We start from the raw sequence: 6994 nt of genomic DNA, 5'->3' as shown, positions 1-6994 counted from the left end.
ATTCTGGTTTCTCTGGCTCCTTCTACTGCTCCTAATGGCATCTGCAAGAATTCACTGGGCCTGAACAAAAACAACCAATCAGAGCAGAGAGAGAAAGTTGATTGTTCAGTCTCATTCCCAGGGCATCACATACAGACCAAACAATCAATTATCTTCAGGCTTTCAACCCAAAGCGTCTTTATAATCTTCCTCAGAGCTAATTGGTTGTTTTCAGCCTCGGTGGATTCTTGTAAAATACCATTAGGAGCACTAGGAGGAGACAGAGGAACCTGATTTGTATCGGTCTCATGTAACTACTCTCAGGATATAGTGAAAGTTAAAGCAAATATGACCAGTATGACCTGTCTGTGTTCAATGGAATTGGCAGGTTTTCAAATCAAAATGTGATATACATGCAGTGGCAGACTTAAGAGCAAGTGTGAACAAATAAAAAGGGCACCAGTTTAGTCAGGGTGAGGATTAGTACCTTAGAAGGTGCCCAAAAAATGCAAAAATAATTGTAATTTTTTTAAATATATAAATAATTAATTGAAAATTGAAGGCAGCTCCAGTGACAATAAAACCGCTAGTAGTTGGTGATTGGTAAGATTTGCGGAAAAGTTGCGGTGAGCTGACAAAATTGCAAGCTCATACAGGATTCACAGGAATTAGTTGAATTTGCTTATTTTCCTATTTCCTGGAATGGCTACCCTATAGGGCACTTTATCATGTTTTATGTCCACCAGTGTATATGTATGTCCCTGATAGTAGTGATTGAATTTGTTTTCTGAATTTCACTGTCTTATTGAACAAGACGAGATTTAAAAAAATATATTTTTGCCACTTTTGCCACTTGACCTAAACATCCCAAGTCTACAAGAGTTTTCCTTTTTTTCTCCTCTAGTGTAGGCCCACTGTGTCTCTCCATGCAGACAGCATTTGGTTTTGTTCACTCAGGTTTAGAGTTAGATGCCTCTGAGAGTTCTGCCTCATACCCACTCACTGGAACTACTTTCTACTAAAATTATAATCCCTATAAACTGTTGACTGTGTGCCACAGTAGCATGGACACTGCATGGACACTGAATTGACGGCACATTTATTCTCACTGCACTCCCCTTAGTTGTCCAAGTTCCACTATGAAAACTATAAATCATCTAACAGAGAAACCCAGTACACCAGCATCCCACCTGTTTAGCAGTAAACAGGACAGACTGGCTCTGCAGTCTGCTGCTCTGTCTGTCTCACTGTCTGTGGGTACACTTCCCACAGCAGGGTTTAAAGCCTCATTAAAGAGCTGATTTTGGGCAAAGTTGGATTAGGACACAAACACATATTGTTGCAACCAGAGTGATCATACAGATTCATATCTGTTTTTTATTGTCCATTTGTTGTGGAAGCAGCTGCAGACTGCAGCTTTTAAAGCAGAAGGGAGTGAACTGAACAGAATGTGATGATATTGTCTTCAGATTTCCAAATGCAGGTGCTGACTTTAGAGGGGTGGTATCATGACAGTGATGACTAGTAAAGACAAGTTGTTATTGTACTGAGTATTGTGAGCAGTTAGGCACAGACCACAATGAGCACATATTTACCCTTTAACTCCATATAACACTGGCTACCTCATGTTTCCCAACCTTTTTATTCAGATATACCCCCACAGTCCTGCCAGATCAACACCACCAATTATATTCCAAACCTTTTCATTTGAATTAATTAAATTTTTTTCATACAGTTTAGTTGGCTGCACTTGATTTTGACTCGTCCGTAGCAGGAAACAATGGTGGTGGCCAGCCTGGTCACACACGTATTGTATTCCAGATAAACAGTACACTAAAATATGTTTGTGAACAGATTTGAGGAATGCAGGTTTAAGACACTTCACTTCCCAGATCTGGAAAATCTGTTCACTTATTATATAGTCAGTGGTTTTCACGCACTCGAGTAGTCTTCCACTGTCAAGTAGAACCTCTTCCAGAGGTTGTAGGGTATGTTTTTGAATGTCTTGTATTTTATTGTTGAATAGTATCCAAGTATAAAGTAGTATGTAGTGAGTTGAATATTGGCATTATCATCACTAAGAAGCATATACAAGCTCAGTAGCTGTTTGATGATTTCAGACACTGGGACTACTTTCAGCATGAGTTCAGACTTTCTCCCACTCTGTTTTTTTACCATCAGTCAGCTCACTTAGATTTTTACCGGAAAAAAATGCTTCTGCCTGGCAATATTAGACCACCTCTGTGAATATCTTCCTTCATATGTTAGACATATTCATGACCCATTTTTCCTTGTTAACAGTGTCTAACTTGGAATCCCCTGTAACTTAATGCAATGTAAACTTATCAACTTGTTTAGGTTTGACTTAGTTGACGTAATAACATGGTGTTGATTTTTGGTGTTACTAGGATTTGTCCATGTGGACAATTTCAATATTTTTATGTGTAAAATTTGGTGGAGCATCCCCATGGATACTAACATCAATATCAGCCTTAAAGGACCAGTGTGTAGGATTTAGTGGCATATATCAGTATAGTTGCAGATTGCAGCCAGCTTAATACTGCTGACCTACCAAGCGTGTAGGAGAAACTATGGTGGCTATGAAACTGAAAAATGCAATGCAAAAAGGCCCTATCTGGAGCTAGTGTTTGGTTTGTCTCTTTCTTGGGGCTTACTGTAGAAACATGGCGGTTCAACATGGCTGTGGGGTTAGGGTTAGTGTGATCAAGCCTAAAGCTGACTAAGATGTTTCCAGACAAAATGCATCAGGCATCATGCTGCACGCTGCTGCCCTACCGCATAGCTGGTGCCCTTTTTATTTTTTTTGCCCCTGCCCCTCAAACAGCCATGAAGTCTGCCACTACACCAGCCTAAAAAAATTCCAACATTCTCAGATTGAACTAAAATGCAAAAATGCATACTAACACCTGAAAGCTCCTGCCCTTTGACCTCCCATGTGGAGAAGATGAATTTCTCGTTCAGCAGATCAAAGAAACATCACAAGAAAGGCACGGCTGTGGAAACAAAATAATTATATTAGCTGGAACTGTAGCGCCATTAACCTCAAAATGTTTTTTCCCTTCACATCAGAAATGTGAGCACATGAACTGAAGCAAAAATAAATTAGTGCAACATTTTGTATGCCCCAAGGTGTATTTTGCATTAAATGTTATGCTTGGCCCTGCCTCTTGTGTAAATACCTTAAATATGAATAGATCGGGCCTGATGCCAAGTGTAGCCAGGAGAGCGTTTACAGGGTATAAATAATACTGAGTCAACACACAGGGAGGAAAGAGGCCAGAATTGATTCCCATTCATGTGAGCTGGTGACACTGGCCAGGTCCTCACATCTGGAGACAGATTCTGACAGGAGAGAGATCAGGCAGTTAACCCTTCAGCGGCTCTATTTATTTAGTCTCTTTCACTTGACGTGTGAGCGTGAGTTGCTGTGAAAGTGAATATCACACACACACACGTACCACACAGGGTATCTTCCTTATTTGGTTGGGCGCCAGGAAGTCCTCAGAGGCAGCAATGTGGGGCACAATTGCCCTGGAAGCCTTACAGAAATGCTGGGCAGCAGGGTGAGGGGGTGTATATGGGAATGCTGGAGGCACTGTCCCAGGTCTCACAGCCATCTATTTAAACCCAGTTAGCTCTGAGGCATTGTGTGTGTATACCCGGCCTGCCACTCGCTCCATGGAAAATTCCAGCAGAAGAGATACTCAGTTGCTGGGCTTTGGACGGGTAGAAGGAAGACCCCTCCAACTGCCACTACCTCCCCCCAGCCAGATTCTATTCCTTCCCATCCTACCCCTTTGTCATTCTACTGGCATTTTATCTGCAGAGTTGCAAATAACTTCTGTTATACTGACATCACAAGTTAAAGGGGAATTCAACTAATTTTACACACAAATGTCATGAGGATTTTTACTTAGCCTGTGAAAAGACTTACAATGTCTTCTGTGGCTCTGGAGACTTTGTCAAGTCTAAGTACCCCCTGATGATGTCATAAGCTGGACATTGTCTAGACATTGTCCAGAGTTGCCCTTTCACACACGTAGCACACATCAGGACATTGTCCATGTCGGACATGTTCTCACCTACTGGAAACACTTTGGGTTAGGGGAGGGGTGGCACCAAGGTGCGTGCAGGAGGAGGAAGGGGGCTAATCTGTAATGATTTTGTATTGATATCAGTGCAACATCTATTTGGACGTATCTGTGGTATCAACGAGAGAGTGGAAAGAAACAAACAAAAAAAAGAGTAAGGAGCAGCTACAATCAGACATTACACAGACTTTGTACCACAGAGGTGGCAGGGTAAAGTCTGTTTAATGTCCAGTCCAACTGATTCAGACTTTTGCATTCTCACATACAGCTCCTCTGGGTAATGTCGTGATGTGGTCTGGGTTGCATTGCAAAGGGACTAAAGTGATGCCATCAGGGTTATTTCGGTTATTACAAATTGATATCTGCATATGAATTCAGAATCTGTAGGCGAGAGACCAAGATTTTGACATTGGAAGCATTTTGGTTTCTGTTTGTAGTCAGAGTAGTACTGGCCTATCACATTTGAGCAGGCTTTGGTTGCATGCAGGCAAACAGTCCATGTGAAGAGCAAAAGAAGCGGAACTCAACTACTCGAAATGCAATCTTGGAAACCATCAACCTGCTAATCAAAAAACTGTCTGTGATGCCACCCACCTGTCACTCAAAGCCTCCATGCCCTTAATTATGCATCATTTTAAGCCTTAATATAATTCAAACAGGTGAGTTATATAAAGGTACAGTTTTCATAAACAGGGAAATTAGCTAAAGAGACGTAAACCGTTTTTTGTACCAGGCTGAAAATATGTTTATTCCTGCTGTAAAGTTGGACATTTTAATATGGGACCCTATGGAGACTTACTCATTTCTGGAGTTAGCCTCAAGTGGACATTTGAGGAGCTGCAGTTTTTGTTACTTCCTTGTTGGCTTCATTATCATATGATATCATATATCATTGGTGTCATAGAGGTTGGAAAAAATGGGATGCGAAGGTGAATGAACCCATACATGGACTAAAAGTCAAGATACTTCTGGACTGTTCTTGTTTTTATCAAACTCTCATGAGTCCCTCAACTTAAAAGTGCAATCACTTTAATTATCTTGATCTCCTTGAAGAAACCAACTGTACTACCCATCATTTTGACATGATGAGACCTATCCCTCATGAAAGTCCAGATAATCGTCAGATAATAATAAATAAAGTTGTCATCTTTAGGCAAACATGGGTGTTCTTAGCTTCCTAAAGGGCATCACTCACTGACGTATTGCAGTCTGTGGTTTTCTATGTAGGCCTAAAAACCTGCATTGAACATCAGGCTATACCACAGTCCTATTCATTGTGCGTCAACTCTTCAGAAAAGCAGCAGGTCTATCACATATATTCCCCAGATGGGCTACTGTACTTCATCTGTCTGTGAGGCATGTGTGATGTGTGCATTGGGACCAGTGTGTGTTGCACAAATTGACCTCTTTTCTAACAGTTTGCAAGAACCAGTTTATACATTCAAACCATACTGAGAATGTTTCTTACATATAACTATTCCTGTTAATGTGCTTCATAGCAGACCCACATTTTATCTTGCTGAATCACTTTTTCCCTTTTGTGTTTTTCCTGCTGAGAAACAATCTGCAGTCATCATTTATTTTGAACACTAAGTTTTTCAAATGAGTTATTATTAACTATGCCTTGAAAATGGTGCTTTGCAGGAATTAGACAGGACAGAGAGAGGTAATAATTGTGTAATACTCGATTGTGCCCTCTGACCTGTTGCTCTCTGTTATGCACACTGCAGTAGTGAAAACTTTCCCTCTCATCACAGTCTTTGGTAGATTCTGCACAACTCGTTAGTAACTACAATTTCACAAAGATTTTCTTCAGGAGTGTCTCACCTTGACTGCAGCCTGTATATGTGAATGGCTGTGTGTGCCTCAGCTGTATATCTGGGGCTGGCCGACAATGTTTTGCTGTTTGTGTGGCTGTAATGGAGCTGAGTGGATAGAATGCCTGTGTGCCCTCAAGCTGATTTTATGTCTCTGGAGTAAGTGTTATAGAGTTCCAGCTTCCTCCACACTTAGCCCATTTCCACACACATGTGCTGGCTTGGCTTGTCCTGGTTTGGCTATGCATGTCATTACAACGGGGCTACCCCTTTGAATATGTGTCTTTTACTGATGATACACTTGGCTTGAGTCGATGACGGTGGCAGTGTACTGAATTGTCAGCCTGTTGTTACTCGGTACAACTCGGCATGTTTAAACTGGTAATGGAAATGCAAATCAACGCGGAATGGTTTGCCAAAAGTGCCAATGGAAAACCCTAAGTGAGCCCACTGTTCTTTTTCCACGAAATTAGCTCTGGTTCTTGAACCAGTTCTCTTCAACATTCTTGGAACCTTGGTGCTATCTAGTGAACCAGCCTGCGTTTCCACCAGTGATCAAGAGTGGAACCATTGTATGTATCTGTGTGTATCAGATAAATGATGAACAGGGGACACTGCACAATGCACGACCTGTAGAATCTGACACACCCATTTTGGTACCCAAGGAAACTTGATATTTTTTGGTTCCAGCTGGGAATCAACTTTTCAGGGTCAAACAAATTTATTTTCAGTCAAAACGTAGTTCAAAGCTAGGTGCATGAACTGTAACTGGGTCCTTGTTAGTGGAAAATGTGTTGCATCTGCTTTGACTGGTTGTCTACGCAACAACAACGTTATTAATTTGTCTACACTAAAACGTGTATTTTATTTATGATAGGAAAGAAACTCAAAATGTGTCACATCTATACTATAGTGCAGGAAGTCCTTAAAGGAGTCCTTAAACCCGGAACTGAGTTAGCATTTTAACACCTCCAGTTACCTCTCCTTGAAGTCAATTGGTTTGTCAAATGGTGTTTTTGGTTAGATGTCTGAAATAATGTCTGTGGTCAGGGGCGCTGCCAGGAATTTTGGGCCCCATGACAAAAA

This window comes from Morone saxatilis, unplaced genomic scaffold (genome assembly GCF_004916995.1).
Source record: "Morone saxatilis isolate NCDOM2014 unplaced genomic scaffold, NCSU_SB_2.0 Contig8, whole genome shotgun sequence".
In the NCBI taxonomy this organism is placed as follows: domain Eukaryota; kingdom Metazoa; phylum Chordata; class Actinopteri; family Moronidae; genus Morone; species Morone saxatilis.
Note: the sequence above shows the minus strand (reverse complement) of the source record.